At 40.6% G+C, this 23,071-nt stretch overlaps 1 protein-coding gene across 3 annotated transcripts in view; it reads left to right on the top strand.

The window, feature by feature from the left end:
* The window catches only part of fhit (fragile histidine triad diadenosine triphosphatase), a 533,523-nt gene that overhangs the window by 53,859 nt on the left and 456,593 nt on the right, over window positions 1–23,071 (top strand). The window contains exon 1 of one of the 3 annotated variants that reach the window (XM_084025973.1): window positions 10,713–10,729. The exons of the other annotated variants lie outside the window; for them this stretch is intronic. The gene's annotated coding sequence lies outside the window, so the exon portion shown is untranslated. Of the gene's footprint in view, window positions 1–10,712; window positions 10,730–23,071 lie in introns of those variants that run through there. 3 annotated transcript variants of the gene reach the window in all.

Below are 23,071 nucleotides of genomic sequence, written 5' to 3'. Positions count from 1 at the left end.
ATGGACAGTTAGGGTCTTCATTGTCATACACAAGTTCTTCTCCTGTGTATATGGCTTTATCTTTGCCAGCAGGAATGAAGGCTTCCTTTTCAGGATGTAATTTTTCTGTGGAGTAATTAAGATCATATTATACATGATGCACTGTCTTCACCAATGACAAGCATCTGAGGGAAATGAACAATGAGCAAACGAGACAAAACCCACAAGGATTCCATCATACAAACAAAATGTCACTAAATGCTTAATTTTGGTCTGAGGCCTAAACCTCACAAATGCATTACTGAAAAAGTATTTGAAGTACAGCTCTAGGATTTTGCAAGGTCTCATGCATTTCAAATAAGTTTCAACACAATGTTATTATTATATTATTACATTTAACCCAAATGCAAAATGGAGACTTTGACTAGTGGAAAAAGCAACCTTTTACTCTACTGCATCTACTCTAAAGCATATTGATAGTAACAGACTCAACTGATTCAGCCATACAAGGGGTATATGTAAATGTAAATGTTGAACTTACCTATCACTTTGGCGATGAAGCTGGTAGAAGGCAAAAATAGATGAATGTTCGAAGAGAAGGAAGAATATTTAGTCGTCTTACAAAAATACTGCAGGCTTCAACACAAAAGTTACCAAAGGCTGATTTGTGAAAAAAGCCCAGAATATATACAGAATCCTAAGCAGCTACATGGACAGTGATTGGTTCCCGAGGTTTGGGATGCAAATGTCTGCTGACACATCTACCAATCATGTGACAAGATTTTCTACATTTGAACATTGGCTTCATCCGTCTGCCATTGCCACATAGCTCTCATTGGAATCTGAATGAAGGCCAAGTGGTGTTAAATGTGTTACATTTAAATGTCTATGAAGGGAACAATGGTTGTCTGGCCATTTATTCACATGTAGTATTTACATTTAAATTTAGGGCATTTAGCAGATGCTTTTGTCCAAAGCGACTTAAAATAAGTACATTTGTCAAAAGGAAGAAACCACAACATATCATTGCCGATAAAGTAAGAGCGAAAAAATAGAAACAAGTGTTAGGTCCTCGTCTTAGTAAAGTAGTAGCTGTATACCGTAAGAACAACAGTGCTATGATCAAATGTCTTTCATACAATGACATCATAAGTGACTGAGACACATTCCATTATCCCCTGTAACCAAAAGTGAACATTTGCATCGTAGTCCTGACCAAGGGAACCAATCACTGTCCTGATATCAGCTCAGGATTCTGTATATATTATGTGTTCTTCAGAGTAGTTTCATAGGAGTATTTGGTGCCTACTGGATGAGCCTGGGCTATTTTTTAGAGACAATGTTTATTTGACCCCGAAGGGAAATAATATATTTTTAGGTGACATTGTGAAGTTCTTCAAGACCATGTCCTGTAACGTTGCCACAAGACCACCAAAAATAAAATCTGTTTTCCTTTATAAGAGCTCATGCATTATTTATTGATACATTCAATACAACCTACAATTAAAAAAACACCAGGACTGGTGATATCTGATCTATGTCTAATAATTCAGACTGGAACGGAGACTTTGTTTAAAGTGGTAGGCACACTTCAAGTGTTGCATTATTTTTTCAATGATTAAGTGAAAGCCAAAAAGGCCCTATTTAAAGGTCATTTAAAAGATTAATAAACTTTAAAAGATTATTTTGGTTCTAAGTCAGGCTGCAGGTAACTCAATTCTGAGAATGTAGTGCCTAACTATTTAAACTAAGACAACTATGTGATCTGTGCCTCATCTTAATAGGATAGATATTTCTCTTGCAGAGATTCCTGCAATTCAAGATTTTGTCGGCATTGTAAAGCCTAGAGCATGTAAACACAAGTAACATTTTATTAGGAGGTCCCCACTTGTACTGGTAAGACAGACAGAAACAACACTAATACACAGTGATAGATGAGTAAAAACAAGATCAATCAATGCTCTTCCCTGTAGTCCTTCACTTTCAAAAATACTGAAGCTTTAAGCTGGGAAATCCACTAAAGTTGAGCTTAAAGTATTGTTTTAAAAGAAAACTATATTTGAAGAGACAATTCAGTTGAGTTTGAGACAGTCCATGTTGGAGTGTGAGTGTCGCTCCATGCTATCCAAATGGGAACTTGTGCCATAAAATACTCGCTAATAGGGGATTTCTGGGGATGTTTATAATAGATCTATTCTAAGCAATTAATTAAAAATGAAACTATATTCTTTTCCTCTTGACTTTATCCTGATTGTGTTTATCCTTTATTGGATGTAGTTTTTTACTTCTTTTCATTGTGCTTGGCTCCTCATTTTAATACAGAGAAGGTCTGGTAAATGGCTAGGCCATCCACTAGAGCTAAGCATTAACATTTTGTTATTGAAACAGAATGACAAATCAGGTTTAAAGCAATATAGCATTATTTAGTAGATGAATATGCATTCCCCTTAAAAGTAGTGTCATGGTTTAATTTCTCTCTAAAATGTAACTTTCAGAAATGAAGTTGCTTATACTAATTAGCAAATTACTTCTGATTTACAGGTAAAAAGTATTCTCTATTTTCCAGAGAAATGTTTAAATGTTGATAACATCAAAGTTAATGATCAACTTCAGAAAGAAACAATGAAATTCTCTTTAGTAAACAAACTAACAATAGGTGAAAGAGTGGGTGCTAACGGCTCCAATGCAGGCTATGGAAGTCCCCTCTGTGATAGGTGGACGTCGCAGTAAACAAACTAACAATAGGTGAAAGAGTGGGTGCTAACGGCTCCAATGCAGGCTATGGAAGTCCCCTTTGTGATAGGTAGACGTCGCTGAAGGATTCAAGTCCACTGTTAGTCTTTTCTTTAAAAAAATTAAAAGAACACATTTGAAGTAATATTATGGTAAAAGACATTAAAATAAGCTATACTATTCTATGTTTGTATCTTCAAAATGACCAGAAACAGGAGTCCCCTGTCGGCTTGTGGCGCATGATAGTTCCCTGTTGGCCCTGTTTACATGTATGTGTGTGTGTGTGGATGAGTGTATGTGTATGAGTGTGTGTGGATGAGTGTGTGTGGATGAGTGTTTCTCCTGCAGAAGAACGAAGACATGCAATGTTTCTGGTGATGTTTTTGGTGCATGCTTGAAGGAGTGTGTGAGATCCAGGATGATGCCGAGGTTTCGGACCAAGGAGGAGGGAGTGACTGTGTGACCATCGATGAGTGATAAGCCCTGGGAGGAAGGGAGGAGGGATTTGGGGCCAATGATGATCATTTGTCATGAATGCTCTTCTTGTTGTGTTTTTGTTTTTAATTCCTACATGTTAAGTACACAAGATATGACTAGTAGTCGTAGTAGTAGTAGTAGTTGTAGTAGTAGTTGTGTTGGTGGTAAATTAGAAATCCACACATGTCTGTTACCATCTATGGGTTTCTTATCTGACTCTGAGTAGTCTGAGTATTCCTCTAAATGTTGGACTGTTCCTTTAAGAGTATTAAGGGGGAAATGTAGGCCAATGTTAAATGAATGGTTTACCACATTTGACGACGCAAATCTAACTCGTAGAGCAAATTAGGGACACATCTGTCCCTATTGGTCTCCCTTCATTACTTGAGACGGACAAAATCCACTTTGACATTTGTCTCATTTAAACACAAACAAACACAAATCTTCCTTTAGTCTTATGGGTGAATTTATTGCAGAGGATTTAAGCCATGTATTATCATTTTGTTGTATTATGACATTTTGACGCCCAGCTGGTAGATGTGTGCACACTACGCTGAACAAATATAGCAAATATATGCCAGTTATTCATGTAACGTCAAGACTCCACAACCAAAGGCCATAAATGCACCAGAGCCTGTCAAACTGCATTTATTTAAACATACTCATTAATTTGACTAAGTCACATTATAAAAAGAAAATGCTATTAGGTATTTTAATTTGATTATTATGATGATTGGGGATTAGATGTGAGGTTCTGAATGTGGTAGCCTAATGATTGCATGGAGAGTGGTGATGCCATTATCATGTCCAGTTGTGCTTTAGAAGGCTGAGGAAAACACTTTCTGTTTCATATACAGTAGTAAACCTGCTTCTTCTAAAATATCACCTAATCTTGATTTCACTTCACTTGTATCTAATCTGTATGTGCACTTTTCTATGGTAAGCCTGTATGAATTCTCAGTTAGATTTAAACAGGGGCGGACTGGGGCAAAAAAAGCGGCCCAGGAATTTGTTCCTGACTGGCCCCCTCAGGGGAATGGGGGAGGCAGCGGTGGCCAAAACAATTTACTGTATTTGACAAAAATGAATGCATTTTAACATCATATTAAACCATATTTCCCATAAAATAAATGATATCATTATTATAAATGGCCTGTTATGCATAGTAACGGCCTGTTATACACAGCAACAGTCTGTTATACATAGCAACAGTCTGTTATACATAGCAACGGCCTGTTATACATAGCAACAGTCTGTTATACATAGCAACGGCCTGTTATACATAGCAATGGCCTGTTATACATAGCAACGGCCTGTTATACATAGCAATGGTCTGTAATACGTAGCAACAGTCTGTTATACATAGCAACAACCTGTTATACACTCAACAAAAATATAAACGCAACACTTTTGTTTTTGCTCCCATTTTTCATGAGATGGACTTAAAGATCTAAAATTCATTCCAGATACACAATATTACCATTTCTCTCAAACATTGTTCACAAATCTGTCTAAATGTGTGATAGTGAGCACTTCTGCTTTGCTGAGATAATCCATCCCACCTCACAGGTGTGCCACATCAAGATGCTGATCTGACATCATGATTAGTGCACAGGTGTACCTTATACTGCCCACAATAAAAGGCCACTCTGAAATGTGCAGTTTTGTCTCACAGCAAAATGCCACAGATGCCACAAGCATTGAGGGAGCGTGCAATTGGCATGCTGACAGCAGGAATGTCAACCAGATCTGTTGCTCGTGCATTGAATGTTCATTTCTCCACCATAAGCCGTCTCCAAAGGCGTTTCAGAGAATATGGCAGTACATCCAACCGGCCTCACAACCGCAGACCACGTGTAACCACACCAGCCCAGGACCTCCACATCCAGCAGGTTCACCTCCAAGATCGTCTGAGACCAGCCACTCAGACAGCTGCTGAAACAATTGGTTTGCATAACCAAACAATTTCTGCACAAACTGTCAGAAACCGTCTCAGGGAAGCTCAACTGCATGCTCGTCGTCCTCATCGGGGTCTTGACCTGACTCCAGCTCGTCGCCGTAACAGACTTGAGTGGGCAAATGCTCACATTCGATGGCGTCTGGCACGTTGGAGAGGTGTTCTCTTCACGGATGAATCTCGGTTTACATTGTTCAGGGCAGATGGCAGACAGCGTGTGTGGCGTCGTGTGGGTGAGCGCTTTGCTGATGTCAATGTTGTGGCTCGAGTGGCCCATGGTGGTGGTGGGGTTATGGTATGGGCAGGCATCTGTTATGGACGAAGAACACAGGTGCATTTTATTGATGGCATTTTGAATGCACAGAGATACCGTGATGAGATCCTGAGGTCCATTGTTGTGCCATACATCCATGAACATCACCTCATGTTTCAGCAAGATAATGCACGGCCCCATGTTGCAAGGATCTGTACACAATTCTTGGAAGCTGAAAATGTCCCAGTTCTTGCATGGCCAGCATACTCACCGGACATGTCACCCATTGAGCATGTTTGGGATGTGCTTGACCGGCGTATACGACAGCGTGTACCAGTTCCCACTAATATCCAGCAACTTCGCACAGCCATTGAAGAGGAGTGGACCAACATTCCACAGGCCACAATTGACAATCTGATAAACTCTATGCGAAGAAGATGTGTTGCACTGCATGAGGCAAATGGTGGTCACACCAGATACTGACTGGTTCTGAGTCCCCAGACCCCCAATAAAGCAAAAAAATGCACATTTCAGGGTGGCCTTTTATTGTGGACAGTCTAAGGCACACCTGTGCACTAATCATGATGTCAGATCAGCATCTTGATGTGGCACACCTGTGAGGTGGGATGGATTATCTCAGCAAAGCAGAAGTGCTCACTATCAGACATTTAGACTGATTTGTGAACAATGTTTGAGAGAAATGGTAATATTGTGTATCTGGAATGAATTTTAGATCTTTAAGTCCATCTCATGAAAAATGGGAGCAAAAACAAAAGTGTTGCGTTTATATTTTTGTTGAGTGTACATAGCAATGGCCTGTTATACATAGCAATGGCCTGTTATACATAGCAATGGCCTGTAATACGTAGCAACAGTCTGTTATACACAGCAACAACCTGTTATACATAGCAACAACCTGTTATTAGGGCTGGGTATTGCCACTGATTTACCAAATCGATTTGATTCCGATTCACAAGGTCCGGATTCGATTTAATCTCCCATTCGATTCAATATCGAATTGGTTACATATATTTCAGTTACAATAGAAATTTTGCTTGGATATGAAATATATTTTCATATAACTAATGCTGCAAATTGTACAAGGAACCCTCTAACCTGGTACATTATTAAACATATTGATGTTTACATTAATAACTGACCCCAAAGCAGTAACATGAATGTACCTTTTATTAAACATGACCAACAGCATGTCAGGCTAACATTCTATCTTCTTTGTATCTGTTAGGGTTGCACATCTCTTTGTGATAAACGGTTCGATATGCATCTAGATACACAGGTTAAGGTTCGATTCAAAAACGATATCCTTTTATTACAGATCGATTCGAATCGATTCCATACAGTGTAAGAACGATACGATTCGATTCTACGGTTAATATTTGTTGTAGATATTTGATAAAATAAAGAAGCCGATTCTATGAAAGTGACAGTACAATAGTTTCTTTTCAAATATGTAAAATACCACATATCCCCAAACATTGTGGCTGTATGGCACTGGCAAAAAAAAAAAAACAACAACAAAATCACATGTCAATGTATTTATTTTTAGACATGGACCAAAAAAAAGTCTGGCTGAATCGTTGGCTGGCGGTCACAGGAGAGTGTCGTGGACGCTACCCGTGCTGCGCCCCCCTCTTGTTGCGCAAGTTGAGACACAAGCGATTGACATTCAAAGCCATCCGTCTCTAACGTACGGTCATGGAGTGCCTGCGGTCACACGGCAGCGTCGCAGCCGCCTACCTGTGCTGCGCCCGCCTCTCCACCTCCACCTCCTCCATGTTCCGTGTTGTCCCTTGTTTATAACTCATACAAGCTAGCCAGCTATGGTGTTTCGCGGGCAGCTTCAGCTCTCGCGTTGTTTTAGAGACGCTGGTGTAATGCCGCCAACCGCTTCAAAGTCTCGCGATACCCGATCCACTCTACACTCTATAATTGATTCATCTAGGAATTCATTGATAATTCGTATCGATTGAGGAGGCTGCTACCGATGCAGCCGTATCTCTCACTTGTTGAACCGAATATCCGGTCGCATCGGTTTATCGTTTACAACCCTAGTATCTGTATGGAAGTCAAGTAAGTTCTGTACCTGAACAGGGAATGTAGTGAAAGGACATGACACAATCTGAGCAGCAGCCTGGCATAGAGAGACAACTACCTTCAATAGGTTAACTTATATGTTTCCCATATGTTTGGCTATGTTTTGGTTCACTACTACTATAGTTAGGGCCTATGAAATCCATTTTCATTTTTTCCAGATTCCTTTTTATTTTTTCACAAATTATTTCTTTATTTCTTTTCTAAATTTTGTGTATTCCGTTTTAATTTTTCTAAATTCTATGTTTTACAATTGTATAGCATTTTTCCCGTCTAATCATGTTGATGAATCAAAATTAAGAAAATTACTGAAGAAACATTCTAGTAGTTCTAATTCTAATTCCTTGTCATTCACAGACCATACACATGTGCATTAAAGGAGAAATCCGGTCATTTTTGATCGCATTTTCATTGTCCCCAGGGTCATCCCGACTTATTAGAAGCAAAAAACCCGACAAAAATTGACGTTGCCTAGCCCGAGATCTGAACCTGCCTGGCAGCCTTCCAGACTCGCTCCAATCCTAACCCATTGGGGCAACTTTTATCTGCTTTCCTGGGCCGCAACACGGACCCAACCTGTGTTGCATAGGTCTTGGAATTGTTTTCTGAGGCCCAGGAATATGTCCTCCTTTAATATGTACGTGTATGTGCAATAATTTATGGAGGAGTCACGATATACCACTTTTTCTTTTCTTTTTAACCGGCCACACCGGGCCCTAACGGCACAGCCCACCGGAAAATATGTCCCATTAAATAATTGAATAATTGCGGTTTCGTTGTATGGGAGCATCATTTTTCGGAGCCCAGGCTGTTATTGCACTGTGATGACGTGGTTGCAGTGCAGTTTTTTCTTTTTCCCATACTCAAAATACCAAGTTGAAAGATTATTCTGATTAATCGGAACTGTACAGCCAGACAAAGGCAAACTGACTTTGATGTTGAACTAACTCATCTTCAGAATGCCCCCTCACTTGTTTGTTGTGATACTGCTGTTTGCTTGTGTGTACTTGTGTGAGCAAACACTAGAGGTGCAAGTGTAGCTGGTTCACTTTACTCACACAAGGAGAGTCTAAGGATCTGAGAGCAGAATACTTGCCTTCAGCCATGGAAATTTCCTGCACTGACAGCCCATCACTCATTAGGTCACTCAGAGTTCTGCTGGAACAGGTCCAGGTCCAGGAGCTTCACCGCTGAATCGTCCTGCATCTGTCATGCATGTCAAAGTTGTCAGAAACATTTAAGCAACCCTCCAATCAGGAATACTCCTAACTCAATGAACTGACCGCAAAGTGTCTCAGTGTCAACCAACATAAGAGAATTTGGAGTTATTGTAATGCTAAAGGCTTTTTCCAGTGCATAGTAACTCCATGGAGACATAGGACCGTTTCTTCGGAAAATACACCAGCAGACAACTCACTATGAAGTCCTGACAGACTCATTTCTATTTGTCGAGTGAATTTTAAATCTTGTCTTCAAACTGGAGGTCAAAATTTGCCAAATATGTAGTTTAAATTCTTAAAAACGCAAACGTTTGAAATATCGACCCTTTTACAAACAACATCATCAAAAGAATGTTGGCAACCGAAGTATCATTCTGCCCCAGACATCCAGTTAGATATGTGGTGGAAATGTTAGATATGTGGTAGAAATGTGAGTCAAAGCAAGGAGACCACGGCGTCTGTGTTATGTTGAGGTTAAAGGTAAGAACTTTGTGTTCGGTCATGAGAGAGATACACGCTAGCGTCTTGTTTGTGACTTTGCCTCACCTGGACAAGCAGACTCTTTATAACTCAGATTAAATGTCAACCTATTCATAAGATGACATGTATTAATATTAAGATTGAAGGCTTTTACACATGTTCTTGGTGTTTGCTACAGCTTCTGTCACTCTGGGCAACCAAGACGCGAATCGAGTCACCAGTTAACACGGTCACTCATTAAAGGAGCTGTATTCAACATTCAGAGCAATAATATAGTAGCAAACAAATATTAGCTGTATTAAGATATCATGGAGTAACGTATAGCTGAGCAGAGAGGGAGAGAGAAGTCACTCTCCCTCTGTATGTGTTGTTATCAGAGATTCAGTGCATATTTGTGAATGTGAGCGTGCCCCACTGGTTAGCTCACATTCTCCCCGCTCACTGACAGCACACAGATATGGAAAGTCAATTTCTTTAGGTTGTATTCGCCATCTTTGGTGGTTAATGTTCTCGCATATCTTGACCAGCTCTGGCACTCCATCGTACTTCCATTGCCGGCGCACACTAATGTATCTAATCATTGTTTACAATTTGTAAAAGGGTCTATTTGAATATCTATTTTTTGCATCTTATTATCTATGCTACCATGTGCTAACTGGACATTTTGAGCTGAACTCTGTGCTTGTGACAGACATTATCAGTAGTGCTACTTTAGTTTTGATAATCAAATTTTCATCTTTGAATATCCATTTTTCTTTTACCACTCAAATGATATACGTGTACAAATTTGAAAACATATTGACAGCAATAATTCAAACTGCAGAAAAGACAGTCATGCAGTAAAGTGTTGACGTGGCTTTGTAGAAAGAAAGTCATCGACCAACAAAGTAACAATAATCCAAAGACATTCATTAAGGAGGTGATGAAGTTCGGCAGCATTAGCATGTCAACCCATTAGACTGGAAACAAAACAGAGTATGGAGAGCATCTCTCCCGCTAAAGATGTAATTACACTCCACATTATCCACTTCTCTGTTATTGATCCAGATGTTCAGTCTAACAGGTATCCCAGCCCAAAAAAAAAACAGGTTGTTGTCGTCTAAAACAACCAGTATGAGGATTTTCTATTCCGCAGTCAGGTGTTGTTTCTCAGTGATTTTTAAAATATATGATTGTCACAAACATGACTTGTAGAAGTTATTTCCGATCGCCATTTTGTATGTGTGCGGTGGAGGTTTCAATTCCCAGCTTCTTCTGTAAGCATATCAAAGTGTAAGGTGGGAAAGCACCGTATCAATTAGGGATGGGAATCACCACCATACAAGACCATGTCATTGCGATTTTCAATCATTTTTATTGCAGCACATGTGTTTGTCGGTGAAGAGGACAGACTCACCAACACTTCATACTTTTTTGACCAACATCCTGCAAATCACGCAGATTACCCATGACCGACCAGTGAAACCTCAGCACCATCGAGTGGACTGACGGAGCAACTGTTACCAAAAGGTTTCATTAGTATGTTCAGTAATCAATAGTAGTCAATGTATTGATATGGTTTTATTGATTCTGTTTGTGGTATCTATACATCAGTACTCAACTGTAGAACAACTTTGTTCTGCTGCTTCACGATGGCAGCAGTAATCTCATTATTCCCACACCTTAAAACGAATGCTGTCGTATTTTTGCAGAACCCAGTTGAAGTCAGGTTATTCCCAAAAAGCATCACCTCACTAATAAAATGCTAAATAATTAAATCATAGCTTCATCTTCTTAGAGAGCTTTGGCTGGTTCAGGAATTGTTGCTCGTGGTACTGACCTAGAAATGAATTTGACTTGAAGCAAACGGCACATATATGTATTTATCTTGCAGCATATACAAATGCATTGTGATGCTTTTTGGCAAGAGGACTCATGAAGAACACTTGCTGTTCTGACTTAATTCTATTGAGCAGAAACTGGCAGCTCTCCTAATTTCATTTATTTTCTTCGAAGCCAAAATAAATCAAGATGCTTTCATTCTAATTCATTCTAATAGTCAACAGTAATGCATTACTACCACAATAGTTATTATGTTTATGTCATACCCTATCTTGGCTTAGCTGTAAGTATGTGGAGTCTATCTAGAATGTGCTGTTGATTGTAAGAGAAGCAAGGTGATTGTAGATGTTAATTGAGGTTATTTCACTCTTGACCCTGTATGGGTATAATGGCCTCCAACTAGATTATTGTTGCTGCAATAACAGCAGAAGTTTGCTGATTTTTGCAGATTGTAAAAGGGATACATTTTGAAGATGCTTTAAAGTCTGTGTTGTTGGGTGACATTTTAATGAAACTAAAACACTTAAGACCAGTGTTGCCACAGTTACTTTGAAAAAGTAATCTGACTACTGACTACTCCTTTAAAAAGTAACTTAGTTAAGTTACTGACTACTTGATTTTAAAAGTAACTAAGTTAGATTACAAGTTACTTTATTAGTTACATTCAACAGCTGCCGACTACCGATTTTGCCAATACTCACTTTATTGACGTGCTTTTTTAACAGTAACATCAACAATGTATCCACTGACATTTTAAGTTGCACTTGAAAAATATTTCCTGAAAGAAAATACATGTTTTTATATAAAAAAAATTAAAATAAAGACAGTCTTTCTTGACTTCACTTAACTTAAATAATTCTTTTGCATATTGTAATGGCAGTAACATCATGAATGAACATTTTATGAATATTGAACCAGCATTAGAGCAGCAAGGATTGGTTTTATGAAACAAATGAGCACAGTCCTCAAGTATGAGCGGCGTGATGATGAAGGGAGGGGGCGGGGCCAGCAAGCAGCGAGACATTTCTCCACTAAACACTCTCAAGAGAGACTCCGCTCGCATTTCAGCACAGACTGAGTTAGCAGGAGCTCCATGAAATCGAGAACTCGTCTTGTTTATTCACACGCTGCGCCTTTTCACCGTCACCGGGCGGGACCTGCTCTTTTAATGTGGTTGTGCCATGCTGTGACTCTAAATGTTTTTTCAAGTTTGACGTATTCTTGAAAGTAGACAACACTTTGTTGTTAACACAGAGTGTACAACGAACCTTTATGTTGCCATCTTTTTCTGAGATGAAGTCGAAATAATGCTTGTATTTCCAGCTGGAAAATGCGTATCTCTCCCCCTCCATTGTTTACGTTTCTGCCGGTATAGCCGACTACACGCGACCGTCCGTGAAGGTGTCGGCTAACCTACGTCACCCCCCCCCCCCCCCCCCCCCCCGAGACGCAAGAAAAAAGTAGTCCGACTACAGTAACGCGTTACTAAGTAGCGCGTTAGTGGCATCACTGCTTAAGACTGAAGTTAAGTAACTGGATGTGAATTATTCATCACAGAAAAACGGTTATCAGTGTGTACATTTGTGCATGTTTTTGTGTCTTATCCCAGTGCAATTTAGGATATCGTGCAATAATCCCCACCAAAGTTCCACTTCCTCTCAGGCATGGTATTGTACATTTTCAAACAGGACTTAGGACTTATTGCCCATGTAAGTTGAAAGTTCCGGTGCTGGGTCATGGGGGTCGAGGGCAGCAGGCTCAGCAGCAGGCTTGTGCAAAATTCAGAATTGAATTGAGAATGACTCAGAAATTCCAATTCAATTCTTGAATGTGGAATTGAATTTGAATTGAAGTCAGAATCCGGAGGTAGAATTGGAATTCAAATTTGAATTAAAGGAAGTGGAATTGAAATTGAATGAAATTCAAATAAATTAATATACTTAATTTAAGTGCAGTGATCAGTGAACAGTGAAGCTTTACAGTAAATTACAAAGGATATTCATTCATATTGAAAAAAGACTAAATTTCCCATAATGCTTTACTTTAACCAATAGGCCTACAAAATGGTGGGCCTTTGTTTGAAAGCTTGTTGCTCAGGGCTGAACTGAAGTTTCTGAAGTCTTATTACATACTGTACGGTCCCATTGATATACTTGACAAATTGACAAGTATAATAACATAATGGATAGTGGAAAATTATAGTAAGCCATCTGCACTAGTTCATTTTGATGAACCAATTCCAACTATGCAGGGTCACAAATGGAAAATATGGGTTGGGGAGTGACTAGTTACATGTAATGCCTTTGTATTGTTATTAAAATTATCAAGTCAACAATTTATATTGCATTGATAAAGTAATCAAAATACAGTAAAATATATATTGATAATGGATCATTTATAGCAATCAATTAGATTTCCAAAGTAACCTTCCTAACTCTATACAGGATCCAATACATTCTTTCTGTGTGTGTGGAATTTCATTGAATTGCCATGAATTGAATTCCACTTCCTGTAATTCCCAACTCCAATTCAAATTCAACATCCTTTGGGGGCGGAGCCAATTCAATTCCAATTCCTGAATTGAACTGATTTTAAAATTCTGAATTTTCAACAAGCCTGCTCAGCAGGGCATTCCTGACATCCCTTTCCCCAGCAACCTAAGGCATTCCCTGGCCAAACACGATATATAATCCCTCAAGCCTGTTCTATTTCTGTCTCGGTATAGAACACGGTTTAGGACCAAGAGGCAGATGCAGACAAGAACAGTGGTTTAATAACAAATTAGCGTACCAGAAATAGAGAGAGAGGCTATCATCATAACAACATGAGCCTTAATCTCATTTAGCAATCATGTTGGTACATTAAAATGCTAACATTAATGTTATCATGTGTCGACTCCACTCTATGAACTGAATACAAACCCCCGGATGTTTTGAGATGCTGAAGCTTTGATGTCAGGCTGTTGTGGTCGGCAAGTTTGCCTTTTCGATGAATGCACTGCACACAGTTTTCAGTTTCTTTCAGTTTGAAATGGTCTCAAACTTCTGACAATTTCTGTCATTTTGGGTCCCGTCTCTCTGCCTCGCTCCTCGCTGTTTTCTCCCCCTCTATCCTTTTTGCGAGCTGTCATAACCTTGATGTGCAACAGTAATAATCATCCATGCGGAACACGTACACTGAGTAGTACGTCATATGCATTAAACGTAGCTTCGAGGCAAAGCTTTTGAATTTAGATTTTTTTGTAATGGAGTTAGTTGAGGAAATGTTTCCACATCCATCCTACTCCACTTCTAGTTCTATCTCTTATTGGATGCCATTGTGGATTCTGTCAGGTTCATTCTGTTTCCTTTGTACCTCACAGTATAGTTTCAATGTTGGCCCTTGCTATCATTCTGCATCGTAACTATTCCAAGTTTGAGCATGAATAATGGAATCATCATCATGTATGGATGATTTCTCTGTGACAGGGAGAAGTAGGCCTACGAGTCCTGCTCTTGGCTTTACCTTGAGCAGCTATCAGTGGAGCACATCTACTCTCCTCAGTGTCTCTGGCACTTGTGTGACACTGCCTCCCCTGAGATTCGGCACCAATTGAAGTGACTGAGGACAAAAAAAAATCTTCCCTGTTAACTTGAAGACTGATCTGACATGATTTCCTTCTCTCCGTTCTTATTCGCTCCCCTCTCTGACTTGAGGGAGACTCTTGTTGTGTCCCTGAGTGTCCTCCTTCCGTCACTCTAATCAGCCCTTTTAATTACTCTCGCTATCAGCCACCCAACGCCTCCCTGTCACCCCTGGGAATCTCTTCCTGAAAAAGGGAATACATGGAAGGGAAAGCAGGGGCTGATGGCAGGCAAGGGGCTTATCAGTGAGACTATGGAGAGACCGGGGGCTTTGGTAATATGAGGCCTTTGCCGGTCCAACAGTGAGACTGCCAGCTCGCCTCCCTGCCTTCTGGGCAGCTGATGTCGTGATAAATGGACTTTTCTTGTCCCAATCCAGCGTTGCACGGTCTCCTAACAGCACAGGAGAGATGCAGGGAAAAAGTTGAAGAGGTGCTCAAGGGTTTTTGTCACATAAACAATAAGATGTCAAGTCACCTTCCTTTTAAAGTTTTAAAAGATATTCCTCCTGGTTGACTCAAGGTAAGACTGAATATTTACATTCAGCAAATATTCAGGTTATTGGAGCCGATCCCAGCTGTCATTGGGCGAAGGCAGGGTACACCCTGGACAGGACGCCAGTCTATCACAGGGCTGACATGTAGAGACGGACAACCATTCACACTCACATTCACACCTACGGGCAATTTAGAGTCATAAATGAACCTATCCCCGTCCTGCATGTCTTTGGACTGTGGGAGGAAGCCGGAGAACCCGGAGAGAACCCACGCTTACACGGGGAAGGAACCTGGGGCCGACCCGGGAATCGAACCCGGGACCCTCTCGCAGGGCTGGACTGGGACCAAAAATCGGCCCGGGCATTTTCAGCCGAGACCGGCCCACCAGGTATCGATGGAAAGACAATGAAGCCTATGAATGAAAACAAACCTTTTTTTTTATTATTGTTGCTGCTATTATTTGAAGTATTGTTATTGTAATGATTAGTACTACCAGTGGTAGTTGGTTGTAGTAGCAGATAGTAGTAGTAGTCATAGCCTGTGTTGAGGGACAGATAAAAAATGTACACTTGAAAAAAAATAAGTCCAATATCACGATTTATTTATTTGAATGCCCCTGGAGAATATTTTGATCAACAACAAAAAAACAACAGCACTACAGCAAGTGGTGCACAAGAGGAAAAAAATATTGTAGGTCTATAACAGTGGAGTTAATGATTTTTGTTTGCAGCGTCTTGCTTTTGTCTTGTAATTTGCAGACAGTCCCTGCGCACTCGCCCGGCTGCCGGCTGCACATAGAGATCAATGTTCTCCGTCCAGACCGGACAGCTTATTTATGTAAAAAATCTGGGTTTTGGTCCTTGTAGCTCGTAGTCTATGATATTACGGTGGGAAAGAGGCATCATTTGTGTTTGAAAACGTTTCACTTCAGATTTATTGATCCCGAATCTGTGAATATATTTCCAACTTTACAGAACTCTTTATTTCACCTTATGGTGGTTATTGCATAGTGTCATAGTGTCACTGGGTCCGCACGGGCCGGACACTTTGCTCTTGCGGGCCGGATTTGGCCCGCGGGCCGCTAATTGGGGATGGCTGCTTTATACTATTAGTTTATTATGACTATTATTATTATTAATATAAGTGGGTATTCCTCAGCCTTCCTTGGTGTTTTGGTTTTGACATACGCGCACGCACTGTCAAACTCGCGCAGCTAAGGAGGGTCGGTGCAGGGGACGCCTTGCCATGGCGACGGGGGAAAACAGAACGTTGATGAACCAAACCAGCCATGAGGATTTCCCCTTATAATAAGCGCTGCTGCCCTCCTGTTTAGGCCTATCATTAGAGCCGCTAGTTAAGTCCATTCAATGTGTGGGAAACACTGAATAGGTATCATGACTAATACCATTACTAACACTAGGCAAGGCAAGGCAACTTTATTTGTATAGCACATTTCATACACAAGGCAGACTCAAAGTGCTTCACATCATAAAACAAAGTGAGAAGAAAAAGAAAAAAAAATAGAAGAATTAAAAGAAAATAATAAAAAATGTAAAAATGCATTACAGAAAGAAAAGAGAATAAAAACATATTTGCAATAATTAAAAACAGTGCAGACATTAAAAGATTTAGCAGAAAGCTATGGTGAACATAAACGTTTTCAGTCTAGTTTTAAAAGTGGTCAGAGTTGGGGCAAGTCTTACATCTTCAGGAAGTTTATTCCAGCCATTTGTTGCATAGTGACTAAATGATGCTCTCCCGTGATTGTTGTTTACTCTGGGAATCACTAACAGATTGGTCTCAGAAGATCTTAGTGGTCTAGAAGTCTTATGTAGTGGGAGCATATCAGTGATATACTTCGGTCCTAGACCATGTAGTGATTTATATGTGAGCAGGAGGATTTTGAAATCAATCCTCTGACATACAGGGAGCAATGTAAGGATTTAAGAATTGGTGAAATGTGCTCACATTTTTTGGTCTTTGTAAGAACTCTAGCAGCAGCGTTCTGAACAAGCTGTAGCTGCCTGACAGTTTTTTTCGGAAGACCTGCAAGGAGACCATTACAGTAGTCTAGCCTACTAGTAATAAAGGCATGTACAAGTTTTTCTAAGTCTTGAGCTGACATGAGCCCTCTAAGTCTTGCTACATTTTTTAGGTGATAGTAGGCTGATTTTGTTACTGATTTAACGTGACTGTCGAAATGTAAATCAGAATCCATAATAACCCCAAGATTTCTTGCTTTGTTTGAGGTTTTCAGGGACAGAGAGTGAAGGTGTTGAATTACTTTAAACCTTTCTTTTTTAGCACCAAAAACAATTATCTCAGTTTTATCCTCATTTAGTTGTAGGAAGTTTTGGCACATCCAGTCTTTGACTTGCTCAATGCACTGGCACAGAAGATCTATGGGGCGATAGTCGTTTGGTGATAGTGCTACATAGATTTGGGTGTCATCGGCATAGCAATGGTGGTCAATGTTATTATTTTGCATGATTTGTCCTAGTGGGAGCATGTAGATGTTGAATAAAGTCGGCCCCAAGATTGAACCTTCGGGGACTCCACACGTTACATTGGTAGGTTGTGATACAATGTCGCCAATGGAAACAAAATAGTTCCTATCTTGTAGATATGACTTGAACCAGCTTAAGACTGTGCCTGAGAGCCCCACCCAGTTTTCCAACCTGTCCAAGAGTATTGAGTGGTCGACAGTGTCAAATGCAGCACTGAGGTCTAATAGCATTAATATTGAAGTTTTGCCAGAGTCTGTGTTAAGACGTATGTCATTTACAACTTTAATAAGGGCCGTCTCGGTGCTATGAAAAGGTTGAAATCCTGACTGGAAGTTGTTGTGGCAGCCAGTTGAAGCCAGGAAGTGATTTAGTTGTTGGAGGACAACTTTCTCAATTATTTTACTTATGAAGGGTAGATTTGAAATTGGTCTGTAGTTGTTGATAATAGAGGCATCTAGGCTCCGCTTTTTTAGAAGAGGTTTAATGACTGCAGTTTTGAAGGCCTTTGGGAAATTGCCTGATTGAATGGAGTTTTTAACTATTTGCAATACGTCTATTGATAGGCAGTCAAAAACATTCTTAAAAAAGTTGGTAGGTAAAGCATCAAGGCAGCAGGTGGATCACTGCATGAAAAGTCGGATTTTCGTCCCTGTAAACGCCCGGAAATCTCCCTAATTTTCGGGAGTTAACGACAATTTACAGGCTGCGAACGCCGCGTTCGTCTGTGCCGAAAATTGTCGGAAACGAACCACAGCGAAGGCTCTAATTAGCATATGAATAGCAGCGAAACCGCGCCTGGCCAGAGATGGCTTGAATATCCTCACTCAGGATTGGATGAAACCACTAGTTTTAAACAAGTATAATCGCTCGTGATTGGTTGGCAGATCTGGTCATTATAAATGTAAAGCCAACCCACGTTGGCAGATCTATCACTATTGGTCAACCTGATGAGTCATTATAAATGTAAACCCCACCCCCGTTGGCAGATGTGTTACTACTGGTCACACTGGGTCTTTTAAACAAGAATAATCACTAGTGATTGGTTAGCAGATCTATCACTATATATATATATATATATATATATATATATATACATATATGTTTATATATATATATATGTATATTTATACATATATATACACACATATATTTATTTTTATTTATTTATATATTTATAAATATAAATATGAATGAATTTATTGAGGAAAGGAAAAATTGCCAGGAGGAAGTATTCAAAGAAAGAGCTTTATTGACAACACAACACACAACTGTACAAATTTGCCCACACAACAAACAAATGAACTGGCGACATTCTGTCCGAATTTGGTCAATTTTACAGCCGCCTGCGGTGCGTGGCCCTGTACTTGGGAGTCTTCTCTAATCGCGACTGTAGAGTCGCAAAGAGCTCGGTGACCTCCTGGCTACGAGAGGATGGAGGTCGCACAATCCATCCAGACACCCAGCCAACGACGCCGTCCTCCTCATCAGACATCATGTCTGTGGTGGCGCACTTCCAACGGTCCACCTCATCGCCAGCAAGCACACTCCGTCTCGCTTCCAGCAGCTGTAAAACAATCAATAAAGACAATCAGTACTGTGCGATGCACTGCACATGGACACAACACATCTATTAATGCACCTGAAAAATAGGTTTAGGTAGGTTTGGTCACATTGACCAAAAACGGATCTAATAAATCTAATAAGTCTTACGCTCTTTCTCCTGGAACGACTCCGAGCTGACCTCTTCACAGCTTCCGCCTGCGATGCGAGATCAGGCTGTGTGTGTCTGAAGCTCCTGCGTACCGTTTCATAGTATGTCTTACAGGCAGCTGGAAAACAATTAAATGAGTGGTATGAATAAGAAAACTTAAGTCACAGTAAAATTAAAACAAGGAAGAAGAAAACAGTAAAAGTTTCTTACACACAATGGCGTCACTATCAGCGTCATAGAAATCCGGACTTGCGGACAAAGCTCCGAGCAAGTAAGAGGTCACAGCTTCGTTATGAGGCGAGGTTCGTCTGTGAAAACAAAATGAACAGTTAAGATCGATATCTACTGTTAACGCATCTATTTCCTTATACAGCAGAATGAAAGCATATTCTTTAAATCTTACCCTTGCTCCGGTTCGTAGCGCCTACAATTCGTCTCCGAGTTGTGAAGACGGCGTACTGCTTCCTGTAAAAGACCAACAACATACACTTAACAAAGCAACTTAACGTTACACTGGTTCCTCTCTCTTGTTCTTTTACAAGGCTACTATGCTACTTTTAGCTTGGACTATTAGCTTTTAAGCTACTTTTAGCTTGGGCTTGCTTTGCTAATTTTAGCTTAGCTAGCAGTCACCGAACATATTCTTACCGCAATCATCCTGAGAGTCTCCAGCAGTCCTGGATATAAGAATTATAACATTTAAACCACATTTTCTTAAGTGAAGCCTCTCAGAGCAGCATCCCTCCTGCCGGTGAACGTGAACGTCTCCTCCTCGTTCCCTCCACTGAATGAGGCGCCCGGTGTCTGCATCCGTCCCTTTAACGGACAACGGTGCACACCGTTATTAATCACCGTTAGTAAATATATAACCACGGTTTAACATAAGCACTATATTATTAGATAACGTCGGTAAAAACGGCACATTTGCCGCTTCGGTTACGCTCGCTAACCGGTAAATTACCGTCAGTAGGCTAGCCGGCTGGCAGGACCTTCGATTCGTAACGTTAACGTACAATGCCAACAACAATAAAGTAACGTTCATTATCAATACGATTTAAAAGTCAGCTGGAAACATAAAAGTCATGTTACAGTATACTTACATGTGTACGCGGTTTGTGTCGGGCTCCTCGCCAGAATCACCGCAGTCGTCCGCCATTACCCAAAACTTGTGAAGTCAGACGAGCCGCAATGCATTTTGGGAAGTTGAGTAGATTTAGCAAGGTCCGCTATTGTATGTGAACGCACTACGTACTCAAATTTACGTCACAATTAAGTACGAGTAGGACGTTAGTATGGCATTTCAAACACATCTATGATCTATGAACCCATCCTTGACCCTCTAGCAGAACTACGACCAGCCATTATAAAGCAGTTTATAGTTGTTAATGTTGTGTCAAAAGGTACTGCATTTAAACATGTTATTGCGCAAGTTTCCTGGCTTCATCCCCATCCGGACAGACATTTTTATGGAAAGCCAATAGAAGTTTGGAGCTTGCAAGGAACAGACACGTCATACCCAGCATCATTTCTGCCTGTTGAGCGCATTGCTGGGAGATGTGTGGTTAACACATCCACCGTGCATTTAAGCAAGACCAAAGAAAGGGTCACTGTAGTCATGCCACTATGCACAGTGGTTGAGCTCTAGGAGACTGTGATGTTGTTTGCATGAATGTACATTTTACCTTTGTGGCAAAGCCTGATTAAAAGTAATTGTTGAAGCAAATTGTTTTGTGTATCTTTGAATGAAGATGAAATTAAGTTATATCTTTGAATGAAGATGAAATTAAGTTAACACCTTTCAGAAAAATGTCACCTGGGGGAAAACTCCCCCTGCTACCCTGATTTGCATTTGTATAGCTCACAGCATTTTCATTTACATGTTAAAGCCTCCCCTAGGATTACGGGGAGGGGGGTCATGGGGGGACAACTGCCAAGCAAGGCCCACGTCAATTCCCGGCAATTTACGTCAGTTTTCGGTGTTTCCTGCAAATTGCCGTTTGCAGTCGTAAACCTGAACTTCCACGGCAATTTACAGGGCCGCTAACTGACGAAAATCCCACTTTTCATGCAGTGATGATTTTAGATTTGTCACCGTTTCCACTAGAGTTTTAGAGTCTATGGCATTAAAGCTTGCCATCATTGCTGTGTTACTTTTGCCTGAACAGGGTGGTGATCCAACTTTTTTGTTTGAGATATTGATGGCGCGTCTGATGCCTTCAATTTTATTAGTATAAAAGAATGCAAACTCATTGCATTTCTGTGTGGAGGGGAGTTTAGCTGGTATTTGTGTTGGGGGGTTGGTCAGTCTGTCAACAGTTGCAAATAGGGTTTTCGCCTTATTAGTGTTGTTGTTTATGATATTGGAGAAGTATGTTTCTCTCGCACTTTTTAAGACTAAATTGTAGGCCCGAAGGCTCTCTTTATAGATGTCATGGTGAATATGAAGTTTAGTACTCCGCCAGATTCGTTCAGCCTTCTAGTACCATTAGTAAAAAAACAACTCGCGACAGTGCTACCCACCGTGCAGTCCCTCAAAGACAAATCATTAAATGTGTATATATATATTTATACTATATCATATTTTAGTGATTTCTCTCGTAATCTCAACAATCCATCTGTTTTAACATTTGAAAGTCATGAAATATCTCATTTGTCACATTGTACAAAGGTGTGCTTCATCTTTTCAACTGACAGTTGACAGCAGAGTCTCACTCCAAAGTGTCACACATCCTTCAGCTCGGTCAGAGCTCCAAAGCTCCAAACTGTTTTGAGGGGGCCTTTTTGCCTTTATTCTCATATGACAGCCTTAGAGAGAGAGGAATAACATGCAGGAAGGGCCGCCGGTCACATTCAGACCCGGGGCCGCTGCAGTGAGGACTGAGCCTCGGTATGTGGGGCGCCAACTCTGCCGACTGAGCTATCCGACGCCCCGAAACGTGATCATGTGTCAGTGACTCACCACTCTTAAAGGAAAACTTCACCCATTTGCACGAAGCTTTGGTTAGAAACCCGGTAGTATGTTTGAATGTTCTAGAGATCTCTTTCTATTCGGAAAAAGAGCCTCCGATGATGCAAATATCGTCATTTTGCATCATCGGAGGCTGCTTTGGTTAGAGGGGCTGAGACTACAACTCTAGTTCCTTATGTTTTCAACCTGCCTATAGGGAGCAGCACCCACTGACACTACAGACCTGTTACAGGCCAGTGATGGGACCCACTGAGACTACAGACCTGTTACAGGCCAGTGGTGGGACCCACTGAGTCTACAGAACTATTAGAGACCATTGACTGGACCCAGTGAGGCTACAGACCTGTTAACAACCAATGTGACAAAATGTCAATGATGACTTTTAGTTTGACAAGGGACACTAGCACCAGTCTCCTGTTTGACCCGTCCACCTCCCCTCTCTCCCTCCTTGTGTGGACTATCTCTCTCTTTATACTACATCTGTTGTAAGCTGTTGTAAAGCGACAATAAGTACATTTGTCAAAAGAAAGAAACCACAACATATCATTGCCAATGAAGTAATAGCAAAAAAATCGAAACAAGTGTTAAGATGGCAAGTGACTCTGCTGTCCTGACATTGGTTGGGAGTTCGTTCCACCACTGAGGCACCATAACATAGAAGAGTCTGGACTTTGCTGAGCGACATTTGTTTGATTTCAGCGATGGTGGTACCAGCCGGCCAGAATCCAGATGG

Source organism: Eutrigla gurnardus (assembly GCF_963514095.1).
Source record: "Eutrigla gurnardus genome assembly, chromosome: 2".
In the NCBI taxonomy this organism is placed as follows: Eukaryota; Metazoa; Chordata; class Actinopteri; order Perciformes; family Triglidae; genus Eutrigla; species Eutrigla gurnardus.
Note: the sequence above shows the minus strand (reverse complement) of the source record. Positions and strands in the feature narration are given on the sequence as shown.